The sequence below is a fragment of the Lynx canadensis genome, chromosome E2, assembly GCF_007474595.2.
Source record: "Lynx canadensis isolate LIC74 chromosome E2, mLynCan4.pri.v2, whole genome shotgun sequence".
In the NCBI taxonomy this organism is placed as follows: Eukaryota; Metazoa; Chordata; class Mammalia; order Carnivora; family Felidae; genus Lynx; species Lynx canadensis.
The window spans coordinates 54,125,978-54,139,390 of NC_044317.1; positions in this window are offsets into that span (position 1 = coordinate 54,125,978).

The following is a 13,413-nucleotide window of genomic DNA, read 5'->3' on the forward strand; positions in this document are numbered from 1 at the left end:
GAGAGTCTGAGAGACAAGGTGTGAGAGAGAGAAAGAGACAAAGCCTGAGAGTCTGAGAGACGGCGAGAGAGAGAATCTGAGAGTGAGACAGAGAGGGAGAGAGTCTGAGAGAGACAGAGACAGTCTGAGAGACACAGAGTCATACAGAGTCTAAGAGAGACTGAGAGAGACAAAGCCTGAGAGTCTGAGAGACGGAGAGAGAGAGAGTCTGAGAGGGTCTGAGAGACAAGGTGTGAGAGACAGCGACTGAGTCCGAGAGAGAATCTGAATGAGAGAGAGACAGTGTGAGAGAGTCAGAGAGACAGAGACAGTCTGAGAGACAGTCTGAGAGACACCGAGTCCTAGAGAGTCTGAAAGAGAGACTCTGAGAGAGACAAAGTCTGAGAGAGTCTGAGAGACACAGAGAGAGAGAGAGAGGGTCGGAGAGAGAAGAGAGTCTGAGGGAGAACCTAGAAGAGTCTGAGAGAGGCAGGGAGAGAGACGGCGGGTCTGAGAGAGTCAGAGAGAGTCTGAGAGACAAAGTCATGGAGAGTCTAAAAGAGAGACTGAGAGAGACAAGGTCTGAGAGAGTCCGAGAGACAGTCTGAGAGACGGAGGGGGGGGGGTCAGAGAGACAAGAGTCTGAGGGAGAGGCAGGGAGAGAGATGGAGGGTCTGAGAGAAAGTCTGAGAGAGAATCTGAGGGAGATAGTCTGAGAGAGTCTGAGAGACAAGGTGTGAGAGAGTCAGAGAGACAGAGACAGTCTGAGAGACAGTCTGAGAGACACTGAGTCACAGAGAGTCTGAAACAGAGAGACTGAGAGAGACACGGTCTGAGAGAGTCTAAGAGACAGAGTCTGAGAGACAGTCTGAGAGAGAGAGAGATAGTCTGAGAGAATCTGAGGGAGATAGTCTGAGAGAGTCTGAGAGACAAAGTGTGAGAGAGTCAGAGAGAAAGAGAGTCAGAGAGTCTGAGAGAGAGAGAATCTGAGAGGGTCTGAGAGACAAGGTCTGAGAGAGAGAGAGAAGAGAGTCTGAGGGAGAACCTAGAAGAGTCTGAGAGAGGCAGGGAGAGAGACGGCGGGTCTGAGAGAGTCAGAGAGAGTCTGAGAGACAAAGTCCTGGAGAGTCTAAGAGAGAGACTGAGAGAGACAAGGTCAGAGAGAGTCCGAGAGAGACAGCCTGAAAGAGAGAGTCTAAGAGACAGTCTGAGAGACAGAGAGATAGTCTGAGAGAGAGCGACTGAGTCCGAGAGAGAATCTGAATGAGACAGAGACAGTGTGAGCGAGTCAGAGAGACAGAGACAGTCTGAGAGACAGTCTGAGAGACAGTCTGAGAGACACAGAGTCACAGAGAGTCTGAAAGAGAGAGACTCTGCGAGAGGCAAAGTCTGAGAGAGTCCGAGAGAGAGTCTGAGAGAGAGAGAGAAGAGAGTCTGAGGGAGAACTAAAAGAGTCTGAGAGAGAGGGAGAGAGTCTGGGAGACGGGGTGGGGGGTGGTCAGAGAGACAAGAGTCTGAGGGAGAGGCAGGGAGAGAGACGGAGGGTCTGAGAGAAAGTCTGAGAGAGAATCTGAGGGAGATAGTCTGAGAGAGTCTGAGAGACAAGGTGTGAGAGAGTCAGAGAGACAGAGACAGTCTGAGAGACAGTCTGAGAGACACTGAGTCACAGAGAGTCTGAAACAGAGAGACTGAGAGAGACACGGTCTGAGAGAGTCTAAGAGACAGAGTCTGAGAGACAGTCTGAGAGAGAGAGAGAGATAGTCTGAGAGACACAGAGAGAGAGAGGGTCGGAGAGAGAAGAGAGTCTGAGGGAGAGGCAGGGAGAGAGACGGAGGGTCTGAGAGAAAGTCTGAGAGAGAATCTGAGGGAGACAAGGTCTGAGAGTCTAAGAGACAGTCTGAGAGAGAGACAGAGAGATAGTCTGAGAGAGAGCGACTGAGTCCGAGAGAGAATCTGAATGAGACAGAGACAGTGTGAGCGAGTCAGAGAGACAGAGACAGTCTGAGAGACAGTCTGAGAGACACAGAGTCACAGAGAGCCTGAAAGAGAGAGACTGTGAGAGAGACAAAGTCTGAGAGAGTCTGAGAGAGAGAGAGAAGAGAGTCTGAGGGAGAACCTAAAAGAGTCTGAGGGAGAGGCAGGGAGAGAGACGGAGGGTCTGAGAGAAAGTCTGAGAGAGAATCTGAGGGAGATAGTCTGAGAGAGTCTGAGAGACAAGGTGTGAGAGAGTCAGAGACAGAGACAGTCTGAGAGACAGTCTGAGAGACAGAGTCATAGAGAGTCTGAAAGAGAGACTGAGAGAGACACGGTCTGAGAGAGTCTAAGAGACAGTCTGAGAGAGACCGAGTGTGAGAGAGTCTGAGAGAGACAGACTGTGAGAGAGACAAAGTCTGAGAGAGTCTGAGAGAGAGAGAGAGAGATAGTCTGAGAGACACAGAGAGAGAGAGAGAAGAGAGTCTGAGGGAGAACCTAAGAGAGTCTGAGAGAGGCAGGGAGAGAGACAGTCTGAGAGAAAGTCAGAGAGAATCTGAGGGAGATAGTCTGAGAGAGTCTGAGAGACAAGGTGTGAGAGAGAGAAAGAGACAAAGCCTGAGAGTCTGAGAGACGGCGAGAGAGAGAGTCTGAGAGGGTCTGAGAGACAAGGTCTGAGAGTCTGACGGAGAGTCAGAGAGAGACAAAGTCAGAGAGAGACAGAGAGATAGTCTGAGAGAGAGCGACTGAGTCCGAGAGTCAGACTGAGTCTGAGAGAGAATCTGAATGAGACAGAGACAGTGTGAGAGAGTCAGAGAGACAGAGACAGTCTGAGAGACAGTCTGAGAGACACCGAGTCCTAGAGAGTCTGAAAGAGAGACTCTGAGAGAGACAAAGTCTGAGAGAGTCTGAGAGAGAGAGAGAGAGAGAGAGATAGTCTGAGAGACACAGAGAGAGAGAGAGAGGGTCGGAGAGAGAAGAGAGTCTGAGGGAGAACCTAGAAGAGTCTGAGAGAGGCAGGGAGAGAGACGGCGGGTCTGAGAGAGTCAGAGAGAGTCTGAGAGACAAAGTCATGGAGAGTCTAAGAGAGAGACTGAGAGAGACAAGGTCTGAGAGAGTCCGAGAGACAGTCTGAGAGACGGGGGGGGGGTCAGAGAGACAAGAGTCTGAGGGAGAACCGAAGAGTCTGAGAGAGAGGCAGGGAGAGAGACGGAGGGTCTGAGAGAAAGTCTGAGAGAGAATCTGAGGGAGATAGTCTGAGAGAGTCTGAGAGACAAGGTGTGAGAGAGTCAGAGAGACAGAGACAGTCTGAGAGACAGTCTGAGAGACACTGAGTCACAGAGAGTCTGAAACAGAGAGACTGAGAGAGACACGGTCTGAGAGAGTCTAAGAGACAGAGTCTGAGAGACAGTCTGAGAGAGAGAGAGAGAGAGAGAGGGTCGGAGAGAGAAGAGAGTCTGAGGGAGAGGCAGGGAGAGAGACGGAGGGTCTGAGAGAGTCAGAGAGAGTCTAAGAGACAGTCTGAGAGACAGAGAGATAGTCTGAGAGAGAGCGACTGAGTCCGAGAGTCAGACTGAGTCTGAGAGAGAATCTGAATGAGAGAGAGACAGTGTGAGCGAGTCAGACAGAGACAGTCTGAGAGACAGTCTGAGAGACACAGTCACAGAGAGTCTGAAACAGAGAGACTGAGAGAGACACGGTCTGAGAGAGTCTAAGAGACAGAGTCTGAGAGACAGTCTGAGAGACACAGAGAGAGAGAGGGTCGGAGAGAGAAGAGAGTCTGAGGGAGAGGCAGGGAGAGAGACGGAGGGTCTGAGAGAAAGTCTGAGAGAGAATCTGAGGGAGATAGTCTGAGAGAGTCTGAGAGACAAGGTGTGAGAGAGTCAGAGAGACAGAGACAGTCTGAGAGACAGTCTGAGAGACACTGAGTCACAGAGAGTCTGAAACAGAGAGACTGAGAGAGACACGGTCTGAGAGAGTCTAAGAGACAGAGTCTGAGAGACAGTCTGAGAGAGAGAGAGAGAGAGAGGGTCGGAGAGAGAAGAGAGTCTGAGGGAGAGGCAGGGAGAGAGACGGAGGGTCTGAGAGAGTCAGAGAGAGTCTAAGAGACAGTCTGAGAGACAGAGAGATAGTCTGAGAGAGAGCGACTGAGTCCGAGAGTCAGACTGAGTCTGAGAGAGAATCTGAATGAGAGAGAGACAGTGTGAGCGAGTCAGACAGAGACAGTCTGAGAGACAGTCTGAGAGACACAGTCACAGAGAGTCTGAAACAGAGAGACTGAGAGAGACACGGTCTGAGAGAGTCTAAGAGACAGAGTCTGAGAGACAGTCTGAGAGAGAGAGAGATAGTCTGAGAGAGAGCAACTGAGTCCGAGAGAGATTCTGAATGAGAGACAGTGTGAGCGAGTCAGAGAGACAGAGACAGTCTGAGAGACAGTCTGAGAGAGACCGAGTGTGAGAGAGTCTGAGAGAGACAGAGACAATCTGAGAGACACAGAGTCATAGAGAGTCTGAGAGAGACAGACTGTGAGAGAGACAAAGTCTGAGAGAGTCTGAGAGAGAGAGAGAGAGAGAGATAGTCTGAGAGACACACACAGAGAGAGAGAAGAGAGTCTGAGGGAGGCAGGGAGAGAGACGGAGGGTCTGAGAGAGTCAGAGAGAGTCTAAGAGACAGTCTGAGAGACAGAGAGATAGTCTGAGAGAGAGCGACTGAGTCCGAGAGTCAGACTGAGTCTGAGAGAGAATCTGAATGAGAGAGAGACAGTGTGAGCGAGTCAGACAGAGACAGTCTGAGAGACAGTCTGAGAGACACAGTCACAGAGAGTCTGAAACAGAGAGACTGAGAGAGACACGGTCTGAGAGAGTCTAAGAGACAGAGTCTGAGAGACAGTCTGAGAGACACAGAGAGAGAGAGGGTCGGAGAGAGAAGAGAGTCTGAGGGAGAGGCAGGGAGAGAGACGGAGGGTCTGAGAGAAAGTCTGAGAGAGAATCTGAGGGAGATAGTCTGAGAGAGTCTGAGAGACAAGGTGTGAGAGAGTCAGAGAGACAGAGACAGTCTGAGAGACAGTCTGAGAGACACTGAGTCACAGAGAGTCTGAAACAGAGAGACTGAGAGAGACACGGTCTGAGAGAGTCTAAGAGACAGAGTCTGAGAGACAGTCTGAGAGAGAGAGAGAGAGAGAGGGTCGGAGAGAGAAGAGAGTCTGAGGGAGAGGCAGGGAGAGAGACGGAGGGTCTGAGAGAGTCAGAGAGAGTCTAAGAGACAGTCTGAGAGACAGAGAGATAGTCTGAGAGAGAGCGACTGAGTCCGAGAGTCAGACTGAGTCTGAGAGAGAATCTGAATGAGAGAGAGACAGTGTGAGCGAGTCAGACAGAGACAGTCTGAGAGACAGTCTGAGAGACACAGAGTCACAGAGAGTCTGAAACAGAGAGACTGAGAGAGACACGGTCTGAGAGAGTCTAAGAGACAGAGTCTGAGAGACAGTCTGAGAGAGAGAGGGTCGGAGAGAGAAGAGAGTCTGAGGGAGAGGCAGGGAGAGAGACGGAGGGTCTGAGAGAAAGTCTGAGAGAGAATCTGAGGGAGATAGTCTGAGAGAGTCTGAGAGACAAGGTGTGAGAGAGTCAGAGAGACAGAGACAGTCTGAGAGACAGTCTGAGAGACACTGAGTCACAGAGAGTCTGAAACAGAGAGACTGAGAGAGACACGGTCTGAGAGAGTCTAAGAGACAGAGTCTGAGAGACAGTCTGAGAGAGAGAGAGATAGTCTGAGAGAGAGCAACTGAGTCCGAGAGAGATTCTGAATGAGAGACAGTGTGAGCGAGTCAGAGAGACAGAGACAGTCTGAGAGACAGTCTGAGAGAGACCGAGTGTGAGAGAGTCTGAGAGAGACAGAGACAATCTGAGAGACACAGAGTCATAGAGAGTCTGAGAGAGACAGACTGTGAGAGAGACAAAGTCTGAGAGAGTCTGAGAGAGAGAGAGAGAGAGAGATAGTCTGAGAGACACACAGAGAGAGAGAGAAGAGAGTCTGAGGGAGGCAGGGAGAGAGACGGAGGGTCTGAGAGAAAGTCTGAGAGAGAATCTGAGGGAGATAGTCTGAGAGAGTCTGAGAGACAAAGTGTGAGAGAGAGAGAAAGAGACAAAGCCTGAGAGTCTGAGAGACGGAGAGAGAGAGAGTCTGAGAGGGTCTGAGAGAGAGGGAGAGAATCTGGGAGACGGGGGGGGGGGGTCAGAGAGACAAGAGTCTGAGGGAGAGGCAGGGAGAGAGATGGAGGGTCTGAGAGAAAGTCTGAAAGAGAGAATCTGAGGGAGATAGTCTGAGAGAGTCTGAGAGACAAAGTGTGAGAGAGAGAGAAAGAGACAAAGCCTGAGAGACGGAGAGAGAGAGAGTCTGAGAGGGTCTGAGAGAGAGGGAGAGAATCTGGGAGACGGGGGGGGGGGTCAGGGAGACAAGAGTCTGAGGGAGAGGCAGGGAGAGAGATGGAGGGTCTGAGAGAAAGTCTGAAAGAGAGAATCTGAGGGAGATAGTCTGAGAGAGTCTGAGAGACAAAGTGTGAGAGAGAGAGAAAGAGACAAAGCCTGAGAGACGGAGAGAGAGAGAGTCTGAGAGGGTCTGAGAGAGAGGGAGAGAATCTGGGAGAGGGGGGGGGGGGGTCAGAGAGACAAGAGTCTGAGGGAGAGGCAGGGAGAGAGATGGAGGGTCTGAGAGAAAGTCTGAAAGAGAGAATCTGAGGGAGACAAAGTCCGAGAGAGTCCGAGAGAGAGTCTGAGGGACTGAGTCCGAGAGTCAGAGAGAGACAGAGTCAGAAAGGGTCGAAGACGGAGGGAGGGAGACAAGGTCAGAGAGTCTAAGAGTCTGAGAGAGACACAGTCTGAAAGAGACAGAGAGACAGAGAGACAGAGTTTCAGTCAGAGAGTCAGGGAGAGAGAAAGAGAGGGCCTGAGAGAGAGACCGGGTCAGAGAGAGATTCAAGGAGGGAGAGAGAGATTCTGAGAGACAGAGTCTGAGAGAGTCCGAGAGACACAGAGAGAGTCGGCGAGGCTGGGTCAGAGAGAGATTCGAGAGAATCTGACAGAGTCAGGGAGACAGCGTCTGAGAGAGTCGGAGAGTCTGAGAGAGACAGAGTCAGAGAAAGAGAGAATGTGAGAGAGACAGTCTGAGAGCGAAAGTCACAGAGAGGGTCTGAGAGAGTGAGCGAGGGGGTGCGAGAGACGCGTGGCAGCCGCTCAGGGGTCAGACCGAGGCGGACTGGAGGGCGGGGGTGGGGCGGACGCTGGAGCGAGCAGGGGGGGAGAGGGAGGGAGGAAGGCCCCTTCCCCTTCCGATATTTTTCGGTGTGGCCCTGGGCCGGGGGGAGGGAGGGGGGAGGTCGGAAGGCGCCTCCTGCCGTGGGCACCCGCTGCCTCCCTGGTTCCCTTCTAGCGCTTTCTCTCTTGCCGTCTCTCTCAGCCTTCATTCAGTCCCCTCGTCGCTCCCCGACACCAGAGAGTGGCCGTCACCCACACGCGCTCTTTTCTCTAATGAAGGACTCAAACTGGAGCCCGGATTTGCCGTCACCGTGGCTGCGAGGGGCCCGAGGGCCTGCGCTTCTGCTGTGGTGGTGACAGACCCCCCCCCCCCCCCACCCAGGGCCCCGAGATCCCTTCTGCCTGGAGATGCCGAGCTCCCGCTGCTGAGAAGGAAGAACAAGAGAAAGGAAGCCAGGGAGGCGAAGGGCCGGACAGGAGGTGGAAGGAGCCGGCTCAGAGTGTGTGAATGACCCGGCACACAGCTGGTGCTCCATCAGTGCCCCTTCCCTGTCCCGTCGCCGGCAGCACCAGCACCGAGAGCAGGAAGGAAGCGAAGAGGCAGCAGAGGGGAAGGGGAAGGGGAAGGGGGAAGGAGGCGGTGAGCAGGGGAGGCTGTGCTTGTAAAGAGCCTGGCACACAGTAGGTGCTCGAAATGCCCATTCCCGTCTCCAGGAGAGAGGAAACAAGTCAGAAAGAAGGGGAAGAGACCACCGTAGCAGAAAAACGGGGGGAAAGACAGCCTAAGGAGAGAGAGAGTCATTGGTGGCAACTGTAGGTGCTTATTAGGTGAAAGTTCTCTTCCCAGGAGAAAGAAGACAGGGAGGCGTAGGCTCCAGCAGAGAATAAACAGGAGAAGTTGTGAGGGAAGGAGACGGTGTATGTAGAACAGCGGGCACACAGTAGGTACTTAATAACTGCCCATTGCCCTCCTTGGTAATGAGCACACAAGCAGCCAGGAGGAGGGCAGGAAGCAGAGAGAAGGAAGAACAGAGGCAGTGAAGCAAGCCATGGCAGTGTATGCGTAGGAGCGAGCGGCACACAGCAGGTGCTTAATTCATGCCTATCTCCTTCCCCGGGAGAGAGCGGACAGAGCAGAGGAGGAGCCCAGGAGAAGCGAGTGTGTAGGTTAGGCTGTGGGTACCCAGGAGGCACTCAGTAAACGCACCTTGTCTTCCTGGGGGCAGAGAGAGAACAAGAGGGAAAGGAAGGCGCAGGCACGGGCGAAGGGAAAGGAAGGTTGGCTGAGGTCGAGGGCAGAGGAGGCCGCGAGCGTGGCGGACCGGAAGGAAGGAAGGAAGGGACCTCAAGAAGCGGCGGAGGAGAGGAGGCACAGGCGGAGGTAGTGCAGGCAAACCATGGGGCACACAGGAGGTGCTCAGTAAATGCTCCTTCTCTTTCCCAAAAGAGGGCCCAGGGAAGGGAGAAGCCTGGCAGAGCGAGAGGGACAGGGAAAAAGAGGCAAGAGGAGATGAGACGGAATGTTAATTGCCTGGCATACAGTTGGTGCTCCCTAGTTGCTTGTCGTCTTCCCCAAGGAAGAGCTGACGGAGCAGAAAGAAGGAGAAGCCAGAAATGAAGGAACAGGGAGAACTGAGGGGGGAGGAGAGTGTACGGAGATTGTCTGGCATACAATAGGTGCTCAGTAAGTGCCCATCCCTTCTCTGGCAGGGAGCAGAAAGCAGCAGAAACCACAGGTCAGTGAAATAGCGGGGTGAGAGGACAGCGGAGGAAGCACAGGCGAGTGTTTGGCATGCCATAGGTGCTCGGTGGATGTGTGTTCTTCGCCTTGGAAGAGAGCAGAGAGCCCAGAAGGATGCGGAGGGGACAGAGGAGAGACGGGGGGAAGGGAGGGAAGATGCGTAAACTACCCAGCACACAGTAAGTGCTCAATATGTGTCCATTCCCTCCCCCGGGAGGGAGGGAGCCGAAGGTCAGAAAGGAGAGGGAAGAAAGGAATCGGGGGAGGAGAAAAGTGTAGTTGAGAGAGGAGACAGAGTTTGTAGATTTCCCAGCACACAGTAGGTGCCCCACAAATGCGCATTTTCAGACGGATGGGGAAGAAGCGCAGGGAATGGGGCGGGCGGAAGGGACCGCGGAGCCAAGAGTATCAGGTGAGAGGCGGTGTGTGGAACCTGCCTGACAAACACGAGGGATTTAAAAATGCCCGTTTCCTCCGGGAAGGGGAGCCGGACGCTGGACGCTCCGGAAGAACAGGCGGAGGGTCCAGGGGAAGGGGACAGGAGGGTGCGGGGGAGGCCAGGAGGCGGCTCACGTCCTTACGGCTCGTGCCCTGGAAACGCTTGTCCCCTTGCCTGGCAAAGCAGAAAGCAGGCTGGGAGGCCAGAGGGAGGAGGATGGGGGAGAAGGGGGAGTCTGAGGGCGGAGGCCCCTCCCCTGGGACCCAGCCCACCGTCCAGCTGCCCGACTGGAGCGGGGTCGGGGACAAGGGCGCATTGTCCGCGGCCTGACGGGGCCTGGGGGTGGGGGTGGGGGGCTCAGCTGTGTCAGGGGGGCGGGGCGCTGCCCGGTCTCCGTTTCCGGGTCTCTGAGTCCCTCTGTGTCTCCGCGTCTCCCCGCCTCACTGTGTGTGTCTCTGGGCGTCTCTGCCGTCCCACAGTCTGTCCCACCTCTGAGTCTCTGGCCCCCTGTTTTGGTCTCTGTTTCACTGACTCCGGGAGGTGTCCCTCTGCATCGTCTTTCTATCTCTCTCCCCAGCCTCTCGGTCGGTCTCTCAGCCTCAGTTTCTTGCTGTCTCTGGGAGGGAGGAGGCCCGCCGGGATCGGGTCGGAGGAGTGAGGAAGGAAAGGAGGAGGCCAGGGGAGCGAGAGAGTGAGGACAGAACGGCTTTATTGAGCAGAAACCGCAGCAGAGGGCCTGGCGGCCTCCGACGGGGAGCTGGAGGGGGGAGGGGGCAGGAGACGACAGGGTCGGGAGACGGAGACGGAGGGGAGAGGTGGAGAGAGACAGAGAACGAGAGACTGAGGCCCAGGGACGTGGGGGAGGGACGGAGAGACGGGCCAAGGGGAGACGTCGGTGGGAGGAAGAGTCAGATGGGGAGAGGCGGGGAGGGAGAGGAAAAGACGAGGAAGAGAGAGACACAGAAGCGAAGATGAGGGAGAAGAGCGACAGGGACGAGGGGCCAAGATTTAGGAAGGGGAGGGGGAGCCACGGAGAGTGAGAAGGACAGAGCTGGGAAGGAACCGAAGACGGAGGGAGAAGGAAGGAAGGAGCGGGGCAGGGGGAAGAGGAGGAGAGAGACGGACCGACAGACGGAGGGAAGCGGGGAGAGAGGGAGGGAGACGGGGACAGAGAGAGAGAGAGAGAGAGAGAGGGCCCAGCCGCTGGGCAGGCCGCGGGGAAGTCGAGGAAGGCGCGTGGTCCCTCACCTGGCGTCAGCGGCGGCCGTCCCCCAGGCCCATCTGGGCAATTTAAGCGGCGCCCTGGGGGCGGGACCACTCCCCGCCACCGCCTTATCTGGTCAGCCCGGGGCTCCCAGAGCTAAATCGGGCCTCAGCTGTCAGCACCGGGGGGCGCGGGACAGCTGTCACCCCACCCTGCACCTGCCGCGTGACTGCGGCCCCCCCTTCCCGGAACGAGGCGGGGCGGAGAGGCCCCCGCGGGTCTGCGTGGTGCGCCCCCAACGGGCGGCCTAGGACTCCGGGGAGCCCCTCACCACCGGGAGCTCTGGGACCCGCCTGGCCGGGCGCCCCGGGGCAAGGGACAGCCTGAGCCAGGCCTTGTTCCCGGGAGAAGTGGCGGCCTCGAAGGTGAGGGCTAGTGAGGGTGCAGGGCGCATGCTGCGTGGTGAGGGGCAGACAGGAAGCACTGAATCGGTGCGCAGGCCCGGGAGGGGGGCTGAGAGCAGGCGGGGAGGGGAGGTGAGGGGAGGGGAGGGAGCGCCCGACCCCCGCCCCTCCCCAGGTCCCACCCGGTGCTGCGGCTCCTCACTCGGACCATATTAGGCCACAGCGGAGAAGGCACCTGGGGAGGTCACTCAGGCCCCAGAATAGAAACACTCAGGGAGTCCCGCCAGGCTGTCTGGGACCGGCAGGGGACAGGCGACAGGCACAGAGGGCAGGAGGGGGCCTGAGATGGCGCAGGGAGATGAAGGCTGATAGAGACACAGAAACATCCAGAAAGAGAGACCAAGAGAGGGACACCGAGGGAGGGAGGGAGGAGTCGAGACCCGGGTGTGGGACAGCGAGCAAGCTGAGGAGGCACAGAGGGGGCAGGGTGGTGTGGGCGCCGCCCCCGAAGGTGGGGTGACCCAGGACCCCAGCCGGTTCTCTCTCATGTGCTGTTTGACTCTTCACTTTACAAGTTGCCCTTTGACCTCTGGGAGTCTTGGGAACCAGAGGCGCCAAGCCCAAGTCCCACGTGTCAGGCTGGCTTTATGAGGGCGTCCCGCTGTGTCTGCACCCCGCCTTCTTTCGGGTGTCAGGGCTTAGCTTGTGTCCTTGGAAGAACTTGCTGTCCGTCCGGGTGGACCCAGCCTGAGGCCTGGTCAGGGACACACACCCTGCGTCTCCCTGCCCATGGCCTCCCTGTGCCTCTGGGTCCCCCATTTCTGCCCACCCCTAAAAGAGGACCCCACCTTTGCCCAGGCCCCGCTCTACCTGCTTCCCTCCCTGGGCTCACACACACTCACGCCTCCCGGGACAGACCCCCGAAGCCATCTCCTGAGCCCCTGACCCGGGTCTCCCTCCCCCGATGTCACCTGGTCTGTCACATCCCTTATATCCCACTGAGCTCAGCCTGTCCCCCAGACCTCAAACCTCTCCTCGTCTGTTGGGGGTGGCCCTCCACTGTCCCAGGGTCCCAGGGGTCTGGCCCTCATTCCTCCCTTTTGCCCCCAGAGTCGCCGGACTGTGTCCCTCTTCCCCTCCCCAGGGTCTGGACTCAGGCCTCTGTCCTCTCCCAGCTGGACCCTCAGCCTTCTCCCAGGCCTCCTGGCCGCCAGGCTGTCCCCACACCATCCCCAAGGGGGCTTTCTGAGCCCAGGACTGACCTGTGCCCCCCCCCCCCCCCCCCCCCCCCACTGTCCTGGACCGAGTCCAGCCCTAGGCGACCCCTTGTGGCCTGGCGGGGACCCACCCTCATCACCTGTCAGTAACAACTGCCCTCCTCGGATTCCAGGTTTCATTGAGAGTTCTTTCAGGTTCTGGAATGGCCCCCTTCCCTCCCACTGGCCCTCTGGAGCCAGCAACCCCAGGTTCCCTCATCTTCCCCTGGCCCCTGAAGGTCCCCCTTAAAACACCCCCCCTCCCCCAACTGGGACGGCGGGGGGCGGGGTGCTTCCTGTCCTCTCATGTCTTCCCCCCAGCCTGAGAGCAAGCGCCTGGCTTCAGCAGCACAGGCCAGACCCAGAAGCAGGGCCAGGGAGCCGTGTGAATGGCTGACAGGACAAGGACAGGGAAGCGGCAGGGGCAGCGAGGGATGGGGGGATGGGGGACGGCAGGCCCCCGGGGAAAAGACCCAGAACAGGAGGGGGGTCCTGCTCAGGTGAGAATGTGGAGAGAAGACACCTCACTGGTGCCTGTCCTCCTGCTCAAATCCACGAGGGACCGACCATCTTCCCCGTCACCTCCCTGCCCAGCGTCGCTGCTCCAGTCACACCAGCCTCCTCAGGGCCTTTGCGCTCGCTGCTCCTTCAGCCTGGAATGCCTCCCCCCCCCCCCACCTCCCCACAGCTCCCTCCTTCTCGGAGAGGCCCTCGGTGCTAGAAGGATCCTAACCAGTGTACTGGTTCCCGCGGCTGCTCGAACAAAGCCAGTGCCTTCAACAACACACATTTACTCTTTTTGCTTGCGGCCGGAAGTCCGGTGAGCCTCCCTGGGCTGGAGTCCCGGGCAGGGCTGTTCCCCCCGGGCCCGGGAAGAATCCATTTCCTTGCCGGTTCCGGCCCCTAGAGGTGGCTCCGCTTCCGGGCCGTGGCCCCTTCTGGTCTTCGAGGCTGCCTGCTGCCTTCTTTCTGAATTTCCTGCCTCCTCCTCCACCTGTAAGGACCCTCACAATTGCCTCGGGCACCGGGATAATGCAGGATAATTTCCCTGCGTCAGGTCAGTGGATTAGCGACCTTTGCAGCCCTTTGTCACCTACCGGAGCATATTGGCAATTCCGGGGGTCATCTTTTGGAGCAATTGATGGGGGAGAATTGAGAATCAAGAAACTTGTT